Here is a 17,942-nt window from a genome sequence, read left to right on the forward strand (position 1 = left end):
CAGTGCTGTACTGGACTATCTCCAGATATGAAGAAGTGGGTCTGCCCCACAGAAGCTCATCACCTAATAAAATATATTGTTAGTCTTTAAAGTGCCACACGACTGCTTTTTTGTTTTCACCAAAGGAAATGGTACTTGCTGTGTGATCCTCTTGGTAATGTTGACTAGAACCAGAAAGCACACAGGCAGGACAGGGGGGAGACAGGACAAGTATTTTTAGTATAAAAGACCACCACCAGCTCATCGGTGGAAAATTTCAATCACAAGGAAATTGCATTTTCAAAGTAGATTATAAACATGAATGGACAGATTCTGGCCTCCTGACTCATATTTGTATCATACTCCATCAGACAGTCCAATTAATATTGGTCTATTGCTCCTCACCAATCACAATGGCTCCACAGTCTGGACCTAAATCTCACAAGAGGTAGGACCTGTGTGCCAGTACTAGCTCTATTTTACACAGGTGAAACGTAAAGCAGAGAAGTTAACACATGACTGCAAGAGACCGTAGAGGGTAGTCACTGTGGCAGGAAAGATGAGTGCTAAGGAGCTCCTAAATCCCCAAGCCCAGTGTTCAGGACACTAGGCTATATACTCTAGGACCTGCTCACGTTAGTCTACTGTGAGCATTTACTTGCAGAGTCTTGGGGCTGAAAAGCCTGCTGAGTTCTGGGGACCTTTACTCCTCAAAAAGAATCTCGTTGTTCATTTAAAAATGTAAAGCACATTTCTAGCCCTTTCCACTGCCTTGAAATCTAAGTTTATTCCTAGTGCAAAAAAAACCTGAGTAATTGTTTTTATTATTTCTATGGGCTGTCCATGGCCCCAGTTACAACCTCTCAGGATGACTTTGCAGCCTGTAAAGCTCATGCTTGTGGATCCCCTGATTCTCTGGGAAGAGGAAGGACGCAAGGAGGATGATGGTGTTAGGACGTCTACAGATAACACTGTCTGGCTACTGCTGATCCAGCTCTTCCACTAAACTGGGTGGACCGCTTCCAGCTGCCAGGGAGGGGCAGCACAGAAGCCAGCTCAGCTGCAGGTAGAAGGAGGAAGCACCAGCGTACCCTTTTTTGGGTAAATGCACCTCAGCAATGTCAGTGGCAGCCTCTGCTTTGCATGTGTTCCTGCAGTGTATTGTGGTTACTTGGCCAATAGTCTATGTAGAGTGAAGTGATCACTCTGGGCCCTCATGTTGTGGGCTGCAGTCTTCCAAATGACCTCCACAGCTCTGAGACCAGGTCAGACCAGAAGGGAAAGAGCCTTCTCTTGCACAAGTCTTCTTCTGCTTTTCACCCCTGCTAGCTCAAGGCCTTAGCAATCCCTGATTGAGTCACATGACCTTTGCATTTTCCCTGCATGAGGAGGAAAGTTAGTCATATCATAGGTGGGGCTGAGACCTTAAAGGACCAATGACCTTGTGACAGGAGAGGATTTCTGATACCTGGTGACAGCATTAGCCCTGTGCACTGAGGCCACAGATTTGACAGCTTGTAGTGCTACATTAGAGGAGAAAGTTGACATAAGATATGAAACTCCAGCTACAAGGATAGCATTGCTGGAGTTGAAGTACCTTAGGTTGACTTTTCCTGTCACCCCCACAGCGGGAGGTCAATGCAGTATTGGGGTTGGCAGGAATGCCACGAACATTCGATTTGACATGTCCCTACTAGATGTGCTAAATCGAACCACGAAAGATTGAGCTCTGGAGCATTTATCTTCCTGTCAGTATAGACTGCCCACAGTTCTCTCTCTGCTTTCTGCCTAGTTCTACGTTGCTTCTCCTCAGTCCTCTTTCTCCACAAATCAGGATCAGTTTCATACGAACAGGTTCCAGTTACAGCCTATCCTTTTCTTAAGAAATATTTGAGCACGGTATTATCATGCGAGAATTCAAGTGTCATAAGGAAATACAAGTACGTTGCCCAAGAATGTGCATCACTCCTCTTTAAGGAATGAAAATGAACAGTTATTGGGCTGCAGTGACCTCTGGTGGCTTTTGTAGTAAGACAGGCATCCAAGCCATATATTTAATGGCCTCTACTTCCTTCCTTTAGCTCCCAAATCCAAAAAACTAACCTCAGCTTGCAATATATTCAGGTTCCATTCAAGTCCCATCTTTCCACAGGGTTTCTGATGTAGCTGCTGTTTTTAGTGTTCCACTGTGTTAAAAAAAGAAAGTCAGTAATCAGGAAGAATTTACAAAACCTTCAGGCCAAAATGTTCATGCCTGGGGCCAAATGGTAGGGTTCTAAACCTATAGTTAGGAATCTAAATTTGTGGCTCGAGTATCAGAAGAGCTAAGCACCCAGCAAATCTCACTTGACTCTATGAGAGCTGCTGAGAGCGCACTACTTTGGAAAATCAGCAGAAAACTTTTTTTTTTTTTAAGGGAATGTGATTTTTATGAGAAATGGGTGTTTTGATTAAGTGGTCATTTTTGAAAAAAACCCCATTTTGATCAAAATTTTCCATTTCTATGCTGAATATTTGTAGATTTCAGCTGACAAAATACATAAAAATGGTGGGGTTTTGCAATGATTTTTAATTTTTAAAGTGTCATCAAAATGTTTGCAACAAAGTAAATGAATAAATAAAGACAATTTCCAACTCTAGAGCAGGCCTAATGTCCTCTTAGTTCTCCATACTTGCTCTCATGACTGGCATCATGCCTTTCCAGATCTGGTCTGTCTTCCCCCACTCACTCCTCAAGCAAGTCTCTCTTGATAACACACTTCTTTCAAGGAGTCAAGTAGCACTTTAAAGACTAGCAAAATAGTTTATTAGGTGAGCTTTCGTGGGACAGACCCACTTCTTCAGACCATAGCCAGACCAGAACAGACTTTCTGATTTGTCCTCCTTGCTTACTGTTTTTGGTTCTCTGTGTCTTAAATATTGAGTCTGTTCTGGTCTGGCTATGGTCTGAAGAAGAGGGTCTGTCCCACGAAAGCTCACCTAATAAACTATTTTGCTAGTCTTTAAAGTGCTACTTGACTGCTTTTTGTTTTGATAGTGTATAGACGAGCACGGCTTACTCTTTGTTACTATTCTTTCAAGGAGAGTTTTAGACCTGTCCCCGCACTCTCACCCCTTGCAGAGCGACTAACAGAGGCAGTGATAAAGGTGAGCTAAAACTCCATTTAAAACAATCTGTGCAAAAATCCTGGTACTTAATTAAACAGTGCTTAATGTGTCATTTCCATCATGCTGCTCTTCAGCCTTGCTTCTTTACTTTGTTTAGCTGAAGTTTAAACTGTAAGTTCTGTGGGCAGCTTCTCTTCCTCCCTGTCTGTAAAAGCCCCAGATATTGTACTGTTGGTGTGATAAATACAAACAAACAAAATTAACACAGGTACTCCCCGAGTTACAAACATCCAACTCATGGACATCCAGACCTATAAATGAAAGCTCACCGACAGCCTCAGACATGGATGTCCTTAGGATTTATAGGAACCTACGCAGTACTATTAAACCGATGCCCTGATGCTCAATGACAGCTGAGGGATGATTATTGTTTAGAGATGTGATTTTATAATCTTCAGCAACACACTAATGAAATATTTTAAAGCAAATTTTAAATTCAGGTCCTGTTGACTAACACAGTAATTTGAGAAATGGATAGTATACACCCAGGGTTGACAAATGCCTGTTAAATGGCTCCATTACCACCTGAATGGCTCTTCCACAGGTTCAGTGGTCTGCTCATCAGGCTGGCAGACTTTTGCACTTTTAAGTTAACGAGATCGTCTCCAGAGGAAGCAGAGCCATAGAACGGGGGTAGGGATAGACAGGTGGGTGGACATTAAGACACAGTGGTGACCCATATTTTCAGGTGCCCTGTGCAGCTGCATGAGTGGTTTGAGCACTGGTCTGCTAAACACAGGGTTCTGAGCTCAATCCTTGAAGAGGCCATTTAGGGATCTCAGGCAAATAGATTTAAAAAACATCTGTCAGGGATGGTGCTTGGTCCTGCCAACAGGGCAGGGGACTGGACTCATTGACCTCCTGAGGTCCCTTCCAGCTCTATGAGATGTGTATCTCCATGTGCAGTGTAAGGGTAAGGATGGCCCTGGCCTCAGGGTGTGGTGGAGGGTAGGCAAGAGGCACAGCCTGTGGAGAGCAGTGCAACTGTGGGCCTAAGAACTCTGGATGAGGTGGAGGTGGTCAATCAGCCAGTGGCTGAAGAGAAGCAGCCCTTTGAAGGGGAAACTGCCCTTCCCTCCCAGACTGGCTGCTCCCTGCTCCTTTGGAGTCCTCTGACCTCTGCTCACTCCACTCATTGCCTTGGGGAGTGGAGGCTGTGGGAAGGAGCATTTCTAATATTGGATTAGAATATTGGAGAGAAAGGGGGTAGGAATGGCTGCCCAGGCTTCCCCTTTAGAATCTCTACCTACTTCCTCATCCTCCTCTAATTAAACCTGCCTTTCCTCAAGCACTAGCATTCAAGATTAAAGAAAAACATATTTTTACTATTTTTCATGCAAATATACAGTATTTCAGCTACCTTATGAATAAACTAGGCTTTTGTGGGACAGCGGGGGATCCTACCTACCATTTGTAGCAATGGTTCTGTGGAAACATGCATGCCGAGTTCCAAACAACCAACTTATATCTGAACTTTTGCACCACAATCCATTCATAAATTGGGGACTTCCTAGAACGGATTTTTTAAAATTATCCATCTAATGAATCTGTAGCATGAAAAGAAAGGATTCTTACTTGGCTATAAATCACCTCCTCCCCCAGTGTCTCTGAAGCAGGACAATCAGGCTGCAGTTGACCACATGGTGGGGCCATCTCACAGGGCTTTGAGTCTTTAGCTTTATATGAAGGAAGCCGGCGTACCAAAAACCTGCCACTGCTCATCTCTACACAATTATATGCAGAACTCAGTGTGCCTGTGATAAGCAACTCCCAGACTCCTGGCAGGCCCAGCACAGCAGCGCTGTATCAGAGCTATCAAGGAGATGGGCAGCAATAAGATACATTATTAATATTTAAAGCAAAGAAATGGAAAGAATGTGGACACTGTGGAGACCAAACAGATCAGGTTTTAAGAAAGCAATGAAAAAGGAACAGTGGCACAACATTTTTTTTAATAGTGCATCATAGCAATCTGACTTACTCAAAAACTCCCTTATATGTCAAAGTTTAATGCATCGTTAAGTGGTAGGCATTGAAGTGAGACTTTCACAGACGTGGTATCCTGGCATGGTCCTCAGAGACATCTTGCACTGACTGATCTTTGAGATAGGACACCAGACCCTCAATCAGATCCTGTCTGGCAGTTCCTATATCCCTGAAAGGAAGAGGAAGCTGACAACTGTTACTTTCCCATTAACATGAAACACAAAGGCTGCGTATCAAAAATATATAAGGTGTCAAGCAGGATTCAAGCAGAACTGAAAGGGGAAAAGCAAACTGTTCCATCGAATCTTAGGGATAATAATTCCATGTTCTAATAATAAGAATATAGCAGTAGGGATATATTACTGACCATCTGACCAGGATGGTAACAATGACTGTGAAATATGAACAGAGATCAGCGAGGCAATAAATATAAAAACCTCAATAATAATGGGGGGATTTCAACTTTCCACATATTGACTGGGTACATATCATCTCAGGCCAGGATGCAGAGTAAGTTTCTTGATACCCTTAATTGAATGGTTCTTGGAGTAGCCAGTTCTGGAACGCATAAGAGGAGAGGCAATTCTTAAATTAGTCCTAAACTGAATGCGGGATCTGGTCAAAGAGGTGATTATAGCCAACTGCTTGGAAACAGTGGCCATAATATAATTAAATTTAAAATCCCTATGGCAGGAAAAACATGACAGAACACCATGGGATTTAATTTTAGAATGGCGAGCTACACAAAATTGAGGGGATTAATTAAACAGAATTAAAAGGTACAATGCAAAAGTAAAATCCCCAAAAGATGCATGGTAACTTTTCAAGACACCATAACAGAGGCTCAAGTTCAATGTATATCCCAAATTTAAAAACACAGTAGAAGAACAAAAAAGTGCCCCTGTGGCTTAACAATCAAGTAAAAGAAGCAGTGAAAAATAAAAAGACATCATTTATAAAGTGGAAGTTATATCCTAGTGAGGAAAATAGAAAGGAGTATAAACTCTGTCAAATGAACTGTAAAAATATAATTAGGAAGGCCAAAAAAAACCTTGAAGGCCAGCTAGATAAACCCTCAAAAAGTAACAGGAATTTTTTTAAGGTACATCAGAAGCAGGAAGCCTGCTAAACAGCCAGTGAAGCCCCTGGACATTCGAGATGCTAAAGAAGCACTTGATGATAAGGTCATTGCAGAGAAACTAAATGAAATTTTTGCATTAGTCTTAACAGTTGAGGATGTTAGGGAGATTCCAAACCCCGAGCCATTCTTTTAGTTGACAAATTTGAGGAACTGTCTCAGATTAGGTGCCATTAGAGGAGGTTTTGGAACAAAATGTTAAACTAAACAGTAATAAGTCACCAGGACTAGTTGGCATTCACCCAGGACTTCTGAAAGAACTCAAATGTGAAATTGCAGAACTACTTACTATGGTTTGTAACCGATCCTTTAAATCATTGTTTGTACTAAATGACTGGAGAGGATAGCTAATGTGACGCCAATTTTTAATAAGGGCTCCAGAAGTGATACTGGCAATTACAGGTCAATACATCTTACTTCAATACCAGTCAAATTGGTTGAAACTATCGTAAAGAACAGAACTGTCAGACACATAGATTAACTTAATCTGCTGGGGAAAAGTCAGCATGGTTTCTGTAAAGGAAAACATGCCTCACCAATCTATTATAATTTTTGAGATGGGTCAACAAGCATGTGGACAAGGGGGATTCTGTGGCTATAGTGTACTTATATTTCCATAAACTCTTTGACAAGGTCCCTCACCAAAGGCTCTTGAGTAAAATAAACTGTTGTGGGATAAGCGGGAAGGTCCATGGATGAACTGATAACTGGTTAAAAGACAAGAAACAAAAGGTTGGACTAAATGGTCAGTTTTCAGAATGGAGAGATGTGTCTAGTGCTTTCCCCCAAGGATCCGTACTAGGACCAATTTTATTTAACTTATTTATAAATTATCTGGAGAAAAGGGTAAACAGTGAAGTGGTAAAAGTTCCAAATTATACTAAACTGCTCATGATAGTTAAGTCCAAAGCAAACTATGAAGAGTTTCAAAAGGAACTCACAAAAGTAGGTGACAGGGCAACAGAATGGCAGATAATGTTGATGAATGGAAAATATCATCCCAACTATATATACAATGATGGGGACTAAATGGTCTGTTACCACTCAAGACAGAGATCTTGGAGTCATTGCGGATAGTTCTCTGAAAACATCCATTCAATGTGCAGCAGCAGTCAGAAAAGCAAACAGAATGTTAGGAATCATTAAAAAAAAGCATACGGAATAATAGCGGCAATAAGATATTCTCTGTCTATAACTCCATGGCACACTAACGTTTTAAATACGTCATGTAGAAGTTGTTGTTTCATCTCGAAAAAGATACCTTGGCATTTGAAAAAGTTCAGAAAAGGGCAACAAAAATGATTAGGGATATGGAACAGCTGCCATATGAAGGGAAATTAATAAGACTGGGACTTTTCAGTTTAGAAAAAAGAAAACTAAGGTGGGTATATGATAGATATTGATGAAATCATGACTGGCATTGAGAAAATAAATAAGAAAAGTTTATTTACTTGTTCCCATACCACAAAGACTAGGGGCACCAGAGGAAATCAATAGATAGCAGGCTTTAAACAAACAAAAGGAAGTATTTCTTCACACAACATACAACCCATGTAGCTCTTTGCCAGAGGGTGTTGCGAAGGTCAGGACTTTAACAAGGTTAAAACAAAATGGAAAATGAATGGAGGATAGGTCCATCAATGGCTACTAGCCAGGATGGGTGGGAATGGCTTGTCAACAGCTAGGAATGGGTGACAGGAGATGGATCACTTGGGCTGGGTCTACACTTGGCCCCAACTTCAAAGGGGGCATGTTAATCAGGGTGACAGGAGATTGCTAATGAAGCGCTGCGGTGAAGAACCGGCACTTCATCAGGCTAATGCTCCCCCGCGACAACTTCTAAGTGTTAAACTTTGAAGTGCTGGCACGCCAGGTAGCTGCGGGCACTGCAAAGTGCCCACGCTACTTTGAAACACCTTTACTCCTCATTGACATGATTAACATGCCCCCTTCAAAGTTGGGGGCAAGTGTAGACCCAGCCTTGGTGATTACAGCATACACATATGGCTGGAGAATTCCGGGGAGTAATCAGGAAAGTGAAAGCACAATTGGAACTGCAGCTGGCAGGGGATGTGAAGGGAAACAAGAAGGGTTTATACAGGCATGTTAACAATAAGTGGGTTATCAGAGAAGGTGTGGGGCTGTTACTGGATGAGAAAGGTAACCTACTGACAGATGATGTGAGATAAGCTGAAGTATTCAGTGCTTCTTTTGCCTCCATCTTCATGGACAAAAACAGCTCACACAGTATGGTGCTAGACAGTGAGGTATGGGAAGGTGGACGAAAGCCATGTGTGGGGAAGGAACAAGTTATGAGCTATCTAGAAAAACTAGATGTACACAAATCCATGGGTCTGGATTTAATGCACCCACGGGTACTGAGGGAATTGGCAGACGGCTTTGCCGAGCCTTTGGCCATTATCTTTGAAGACTCTTGGAGATCGGGAGAGATCCCAGATGATTGGAAAAAGGCAAATGTAGTGTTCATCTTTGAAAAAGGCAAGAAGGACAATCCAGGGAACTATAGACTGGTCAGTATGACCTCGATCCCTGGGAAAATAATGGAGCGAATCTTCAAGGAACCCATTTTGGAGCACTTGGAAAAGGGGAAAGTGAGCAAAAGTAGCCAACTTGGATTCACCAAGGGTAAGTCCTGCCTGACCAATCTGATTAGCTTCTATGACGAGGTAACAGGCTTTGTGGACATGGGGAAGTCAGTGGATGTGATATACCTTGATGTCAGCAAAACTTTTGTTACAGTCTCCCACAACATTCTTGCCCACAAGTTAAGGAAGTATGGAGTGGATCCATGGACTATAAGATGGATAGAAAGCTGGCTTGATGGTCGGGCCCAACGGGTAGTGGTCAATGGCTCAATATCTGGATGTCAGTCGGTTTCAAGTGGAGTGCTGCAAGGCTCGGTTCTGGGTCCAGTGTTGTTCAACATCTTTATTAATGACCTGGATGAGGATTGCACCCTCAGCAAGTTTGCGGATGACACAAAGCTCGGGGGAGAGGTAGATGCATTAGAGGGTAAAGATAGGATCCAGCATGATGTGGATAAATTGGAGGATTGGGCCAGAAGAAATCTGATGTGGTTCAACAAGGAGAAGTGTAGAGTCCTGCACTTGGGATGGAAGAATCCCAAGCATTGTTATAGGCTGGGGACTGACTGGCTAAGCAGCAGTACAGCGGAAAGGAACCTAGGGGTTATGGTGGATGAAAGGCTGGATATGAGTAAACAGTGTGCCCTTGTAGCCAAGAAGGCTAATGACATTTTGGGGTGCATTAGGAGGAGCATTTTGAGCAGATATATAGAATCCTCAAGGAGCTGATAGAAGAGGTAGCTGAGCCGTTAGCTCTCATTTTTGGAAAGTCATGGGAGACAGGAGAGATTCCAGAAGACTGGAAGAGGGCAAATATAGTGCCCATCTACAAAAAGGGGAATAAGAACAACCCAGGAAATTACAGGCCAGTCAGCTTAACTTCTATGCCAGGAAAGGTAATGGAGCAGATAGTTAAGGAAGTCATCTGCAAGCACTTGGAAGGTAGTAAAGTGATAGGGAACAGCCAACATGGTTTTGTAAAAAACAAATCATGTCAAACCAACCTGATATCTTTTTTTGACACGGTAACGAGACTTGTAGATAAGGGAGAAGCAGTGGATGTGGTATACCTAGACTTTAGTAAAGCATTTGATACGGTCTCGCATAATATTCTTATCGACAAACTAGGCAAGTCCAACTTAAATGGGGCTGCAATAAGGTGGGTGCATAACTGGCTGGCTAATCATACCCAGAGAGTAGTTGTTAATGGTGCGCAATCCGGCTGGCAAAGCATAACAAGTGGGGTTCCGCAGGGGTCTGTTTTGGGACCAGTTCTGTTCAATATCTTCATTAATGATTTGGATATTGGCATAGAAAGTACGCTTATTAAGTTTGCAGATGATACCAAGCTGGGAGGGGTTGCAACTACCTTGGAGGATAGGGTCATAATTCAGAATGATCTAGATAAATTGGAGAAATGGTCTGAAGTAAACAGGATGAAGTTTAATAAAGATAAATGTAAGGTGCTGCACTTAGGAAGGAATAATCTGTTTCACACATACAGAATGGGAAAAGACTGTCTAGGAATGAGTACAGCAGAAAGGGATCTAGGGGTTCTAGTAGATCACAAGTTAAATATGAGTCAACAGTGTGATGCTGTTGCAGAAAAAGCAAAAGATGATTCTGGGATGCATTAGCAGGTGTGTTGTGAACAAGACACGAGAAATCATTCTTCCGCTCTACTCTGCGCTGGTTAGGCCTCAGCTGGAATATTGTGTCCAGTTCTGGGCACCCCAATTCAAGAAAGATGTGGAGAAATTAGAGAAGGTCCAGAAAAGAGCAACTAGAACGATAAAAGGTCTGGAGAACATGACTTATGAAGAAAGGCTGAAAGAATTGGGCTTGTTTAGCTTGGAAAAAAGAAGATTGAGGGGGGACATGATAGCAGTTTTCAGATATCTTAAAGGGTGTCATAAGGAGGAGGGAGAAAACTTGTTCTTCTTGGCCTCTGAGGAGAGAACAAGAGGCAATGGACTTAATCTTCAGCAAGGGAAATTTAGGTTGGACTTTAGGAAAAAGTTCCTAACTGTCAGGGTGATCAAACACTGGAATGAATTGCCAAGGGAGGTGGTAGAATCTCCATCACTGGAGCTATTTAAGAAGAGGTTAGATAGATGGCTTTCAGGGATGGTCTAGAAAGTGCTTGGTCCTGCCATGAGGGCAGGGGCTGGACTTGATGGCCTCTCGAGGCCCCTTCCGGTCCTAGTGTTCTATGATTCTATGATTCTATGATAAGTGTTTGTTCCCCTCTATTCGGCACTGGTGAGGCCACAGCTGGAATGTTGTGTCCAGTTTTGGGCCCTCTCAGTATAAAAAGGATGTGGATGTGCTGGAGCAGGTTCAGCAGAGGGCAACAAAAATAATTAGGGGGCTGGAGCACAAGACCTATGAGGATAGGCTGAGGGATTTGGGCTTGTTTAGTTTACAGAAGGGAAGACTGAGGCGTGATTTAATAGCAGCCTTCAACTTCCTGAAGGGGAGCTCTAAAGAGGATGGTGAGAAACTGTTCTCAGTGGTGTCGATAGCAGAACAAGGAGCAATGGTCTGAAGCTACAGAGGGAGGGTGGTGAAGCACTGGAATGCGTTGCCTAGAGAGGTGGTGGATTCTTCATCCCTCGAGGTCTTTAAATCCTGTCTTGATAAAGTCCTGGCTGAGATGACTTATTTGGGCTTGATCCTGCTTGAAGCAGTGGGCTGGACTAGATGACCTCCTGAGGTCCCTTCCAGCCCTAGGATTCTATGATTACGTGTTCTGTTCATTTCCTATGGGTTGCCTGTCATGGCCACTGATGGAAGACTGGTTATTGGGCTAGATGGACCCTTTGGTCTGACTCAGTAAGGCAGTTCCTAAATGGAGACATCCTCTAGTAGAAAAAAATGTTTCTTTTCTTCTTTAAATATGAATGGGCAAGTTTAAGACACTGGTAACTTTTTGGCAGTTTTTTTCACTTTATTTTTATTTTTAAAAAATGACTTTACTCACTAGGACAGAGGCATTGAGAAGTCCTGTGACACCATATAGACTAACTAAGTTTTGGAGCACAAATTTTCATGGGCAAAGACCCACTTTGTCCAATGTCACAGACTTCTCGTGATTTTTGCGGATACAGACTAACATGGCTACCCTGCCGATAACTAGGACAGAGGTTATCAGGAATTGAAGGTGTCATTGTATCTGCAGGTAGAGGGCTGGGCAGGTAGAGCCAGACAACATCTGGGCAAAAAACTCCAAACTGTATTGTCAGTTTGCTTTCCAGAAGGATCTGGCATTTAGATGACTGCAAAATTAGCCAGTAGAATAGTAAAGTATTGGGGGGGAAGCCAAACCACACCTGTTCTGGAAAGACACGGCTTCCAGGCTTCAGGGCATAAACTAACCTCTGAATTATGGAGGTTAAGAAGAGATTTTGTAAGAGACAGTGAAATCACTTGCCCTTGGGGAGTTTCAGCTGAGCCGTCCTTTGAAACAGCCAGTACTGACCAGAGATTGGATACTAGACCCAGTGTTGTTTTCATGCAACAACTGCTGTATTTTTATGTTCCTGTCCTACAAGGCCCACCTGTGAGGGTAACAGGCAGTGCAGTCATCCTGTGCATTCTTGGTTTATCCCCTCTGTGAAGCCTGCTAACAAGTGAGGCAGTGAGTAGCAGTTTTTATGAGGGAGGCATCTGTCCAATGGGAAATGGTTTGCAACCATGATACGTTGTTCTTCAATATCCTTTTGCATCGTTTCCTTTTCGTCTCCTTGGAGCATCTTTTCTTTGTCCACTCTGAATTCTTGGCAGGTTAGGGGAATTAATCAAACTGTCCAGGTTAGTAAACATTGAAACAATGCTACAACGATGTGTCAGGGTCTAAACTACAGTAAAGGTTTTGACTCATGAATGCCTCAGGCTTGGTACAGCATTATTTTAGCAGAGAGGAAGCTGACCAGGTGTGCATGAGAAGCACCACTCCTATGGTTTTGGTTTGATGATTTTTCATAACCTTTTAGTAAGCGGCAACGTGACTCTGAGTTTCTGCAGTAGCATCATGTGGGGAAACCTCAAGTAACCTGACCCGAAAGGTTAATATTTGTTGCAAGACAGTCATGCTCCAGTTGCAGCAATACACGATTTTATGGCAGGCCTCTGATTTCAGACATTCGGACAGGGCTACAGAGCTCTCTCTGACATCCTTAAATCCAGCGATTGCCCTAGACAGTGACCCCTTTGCATAACCCTGATGGAGCTAATGAGGCTTGAATGCAAATGGCTGTACCCAGCTGTGGATTTCCCTGTTGAGGGGGGAACGTCCCCTGCCCCCCACCAGCCAGCATAGCCAGTTCTGAGTGTGCCTCACTCCAGCTCCCAACATAAAGGCTCTTCCAGGGGGTGGGCTAGAATGCTGCATGCTCCAGAGCTCCCTAAGGCAGATGGCCTCTTGGGGTTGCTACTAACTGGTGATCTTCATCCCTGAGGTTGCTGTAACCAGCTGCCCTATTTTTAAAGGGACAGTCCCATATTTAAGCCCTCCTGCAAGGGTCCCTAATTTTATTTTGTTTCAAAATGGGCCAATTGTCCTGTATTTTCCGTCTCTGCCTTCCAGCGTTCCCTGTAAGCTGGGCAGCCACCCAGGAGGGATTCAGACGCTGCCCAGCTGATTAGCAGAGCACCTACAGCCACCCATAGCTGGTGGCATGTGTTTCAGTTGGTGGTGTACATTTTCACATGCCCAGGAGCACGTAATATTTATTCTGCCATAGATGGAAAACCTTAGAAGGAACACTTCTCCCCTCACACCAGTACTAGTGTGTCCAACTGCAGGCTGGATCCTCTGCCAGCAGTGAATGGGGCAATCCAGTGACTGATGATGGAGGCGAGCGTGCAAGGCTGGTGACTGGGCAAAGATGCAGCAGTAAGGCTGGCCGCTCACTCTGCTGGTCCATCGGTGCAGTCCCTGCTGCGTGCCAGCTCTCGGCCAGCAGACTCCTCCTGTACCATTTCCAGCCAGCACTGACTGCTTGCAGAGGAGGCTGGCTACATGTCACCTCTGCTGTTACATGCTTCTTCCTGCACTGTCCTCTCCCTGCTGTGCCCGGACATCCCACCACTCACTCCGTGTCTCCTCCATATCCTCACCTGGCCAGGTGGGTTCTGCTCACAGCCCCGTGCAGAGAAGCAGCCCCTGGTCAGATCATTCAGCTCACTAACAGGCTCCTTTCCCATGCTGCCTCTGGCAGGCTGGCACCCAGGGACAGCTCAAGCCCTCTGGCCTGGAGCACAGGCAGGAGGAGTCAATCCCTGCATGCGCGAAAGCCCCACTCAACACTGGCATGGGGAAGCCTCTCCATCCCTCATCTAAGCTCTGTGGTGGTAGGGAGGAAGCTATTTCAAGACTATCTGAACCCTGACCCTGCAGGTCCTGAGACAGAGGCACTTAGTACCCTCTCAACACACTGCCCTCCCCCTAGTCCCGCCCCAAGGGAGTTCAGGGCTGCTCTGTCCCCTAAGTACCGTCCCCTGCTGAGCCACCTCTCTGGCTGGGGTGGCTGAAGCCCCTGAAGTCAGGTTCCCTGGGCCCTGATGTTCAGTGCATCTTTGGGGCTTAATTCGTTCCTGCCCACACTGTAGCCAGGGGACAGGAGGCAGCTGCATTATCTCAGCAGCTTGGAGGTATTGGCCGACTTTCTACACTGTGCAGGCAGGAAAGAACCAGCTGCTTCGAGCCACAGGGAGCAGGGGTGACGGGGGTGGGAGGGAAGAGGCTGGGTCATCCCTACCCCTATCTCCCCCCTCTCCCCATTTCAGCTGGAGCAGTTCTCCTCCCTTCCCTCCGCCACAGCATTGAAAGGCCACTGCTGGTCATGTTCTGGTATGAACACCGACTGCCTGGGCCTCTGCATGCTGCCCACATGTCTCCTTGAGAAGTGGTACCAGGTACCAGGCGAGCTGGGTCCATTCCAGAGGCCCAGCCAGGCACGGAGGTTGTAGAGTACTGGGTAGGGAGAGTTGGGTCAAGTCAGAAGTCACCCCCATCTGTGCGAGCGGCAAAGGGGAGTGCCAGTGTCACCTTAAAGACAGGAGGATAAATAAAAAGAGACTCCAGCTATGCAGCATTTCTTTTCAACAGGGGCCCAACCAATCTGAGGTTAAATTGGCCATTTGTACAGTGTGGTTCTGAATGCCATTGAACTCCCTTGACTATGAATAATTTTACCAGGTGCCCCTCATTCAGCAAAGGGAAATATGGTCACCCCGGTTTTACAAAGGCAGGGGTCATTATAGGGAACAGAAAACAGTATCTTTGTGGCTGCCTCTCTCTCCCAGCAGGAGTTAGATGAAGCTTAGAATTTAGCTTGGCATCAGTAACTCAGCAGTGCACCTTAAATACCACGTAAACTTGGGGCAGGTTTCTTTCAAGAGCTGAATCCTGGGCTGGTTGTCAAAGGCTTTGAACAGTCATAGCACACAGTATCGGACTTGGTCCTATTTATGCAGCTGGATCAACTTTTTTCAAGGCGGCCCGTACCACAGTTTGTAAAGACAGCCAGAAGTATCAATTGGGCTCATACCATATCAGGAGTACCTGGGGTGTCTTTCATAGGTGCATTACAACTAACCTTCACCCCAAAGGAAGGACACACACAATTATTTCAAATAACAAAATATGATAAGGAGGGTACCACTCATCCTTAGTTATCACTTCCTTAGTCACTATATCCATCTAAATCTATATTGTCCTCCTAGGAAGCCTTCTTTAAGAACGTCTATATTTTGGAGATCAAGTCTGATCATGATGCTGATCATATATGCTGAGTCTGCTATATAAGGCAATGGATTTGAAGTTGAATGGGATTTCCTAGGTCATGCCACCTTTCAGGTCCCATATGAGTGCATTGGTTCACCTGTCCTATTTCTGGTCCCATCTCTGTCACTATGATGGGACTGAGATTCATCCTCTGAGTCAGTACTGGAAAAAATCCTCTGTGCAGACTTAAGTAGCATTGTGCTATTGGAAAACCTTTCTCCCAGAAGACACATCAAGCCCAGGCTGTCTTTACCACTTGTGGTTATTCATTAATCTCCTGCATTATGTGCTAGTCCAGCCTCATGGCTAAATTCCACTATGGGTGATTATATGCTGCTTTCAGAAAGCCCTGAGTCAGGGCAGCACTTGAGCATGTTAATCTGCTTTCCTGGACTGGGACCTAAAGGTCCACTGTTGTCTCAATAAGCTGTGCCACTCTTCTTCCTTTTCATGTGTTACATAATTGTAGAGCGTTAAGTATGAGCTGTTAGAGAGCTATGTCGCTCCATTGCAGAAGTGGTTGCATTTCAACAGTGGTCAAAGCGATTGCTGTAGCATGCAACCAGTAGAGAGACTTTCAGAATGAATGATGTAAGATATTGTTGTCCACAGCGGTATTACACAGCACACTTTGTAACTTTTGCTGGGTCATACTGAGGAATGATTAATGTATGACAGAATTTCCCTCTAATCAATTTCAGTCCTCTTTATAGGAGAATGAGGCATTTTGATTAAATTGTTTTTGTCAGTAGTAGCTACTACTCAATTTTCTAAGAAGTGTTTTACCTTGCTTATCTGAAGAACTAGACAAATAGTATTCACAGTTTGGGAGTTCAAGCAAGGATGACTAGCTATGTGATATCAGACCCTGCTAGTCTGAAATTCACATACATTCCAAGATGCTCTAGTCACAGAATGACATATGATAGTCATATGTGTGTTAAAAATCCAGAAATTCATCCTTCTCATTGCATCAGAGAAAAAAATTCATGCCCTGAACTGATCAACCCATTTTGTTACTGGCAACTTTGGCTTCTGTTTACATGGTCCTCTACGGAATACTTGAATGGAATAATTTAACACAACAAATAAGCCAACAGTGCTCATTTCTGTAACTGAACATTGATCCACACTGGCCTGTAATTTTTACGTAAGTGAACAATAATGAAATCTCAAGTCACCGTAACATTTTAGAATTTTTTACTGCTGCTTCCAGGACTCAATTCAGGAAAAACAAACAAACAAACTAAACAAAAAATAAAAACCTTCTTTCCAGGTAACACTTAAGCACATACTTAGCTTTAAGCATTGTCAGTCATGCTGAAGTTAATAGGACTTAAGCCTGGGCATAAGGATAAAAACACGCTTAAGTATTTTCCTGCATTGGCACCTACCAGAGAAGGAATGGCTTTATAGATTAGGACCTAGACTAGGATTCAGAAGAGCTGTAGCTCATTTACTGGCTCTTCACAAACTCATTGTGTAACACAGTTCAAGTCACTTAGACCCCAGTACAGCAAAACATTTTAAGCCCTTGCTTAACTCTAAGTATGTGACCTGTCCCATTAAGTGGGATACCCACATACCTAAGTGCTTTCAAGGAGCTGGTCTTAAATCTTTGGGTGCTTCCGTTCATTATTTGTAAAATGGCAAAGTCTTCTTTTGTCTCTCCTCTGTCTAGGGTGGTATTTTCAAAAGCACTCAGCATTGGCTTAACTCCACCTCTTTTGAAGTCAAGGCCTTACAGTCAGGTGGCATAATTCAGTATATTATATAGCAAAATGCTTCGGCAGAGTTAGTGAAAGCAATACATGACAATGGTAGTAAAATAGGGACATACATAAGAAGAATCTTGTCTCCTGACAGACTGAAATGTCACGCATTGAGTAAGATCTCACCTCCTGGTCTTGGAGGAAATTCAACTCTCTTTCCGGGGAGGTGCTTCCATCTCCTGCTGCAGCCCGGTCCCCTTCCTGTTTGCCATAGGTCTCTACAATGTTCTCCCCTGTAGTCCATTTCCCAGCTCACTGTGGGGAGGTGGCTTTCCACAGAGACGGATGAACTCATGGGTCAAGGTCTTTCAAAGAATTTTCATCCCATTCTTAGCCATGGAAGTGGGAAGCACCTGCATGATGGACACACAGCCATTGTTCTAAAGCTGGTATCTGTTAAGAGAAGGAAATACCTCTTGGCTGCAGATAGAATAAAAATCAAAACACAAACAAAAAATAAAAAAAACACACCCACAACACCACTGCCCCTTCCCCCAAAGCCA

The sequence above is a fragment of the Carettochelys insculpta genome, chromosome 4 (assembly GCF_033958435.1).
Source record: "Carettochelys insculpta isolate YL-2023 chromosome 4, ASM3395843v1, whole genome shotgun sequence".
In the NCBI taxonomy this organism is placed as follows: domain Eukaryota; kingdom Metazoa; phylum Chordata; order Testudines; family Carettochelyidae; genus Carettochelys; species Carettochelys insculpta.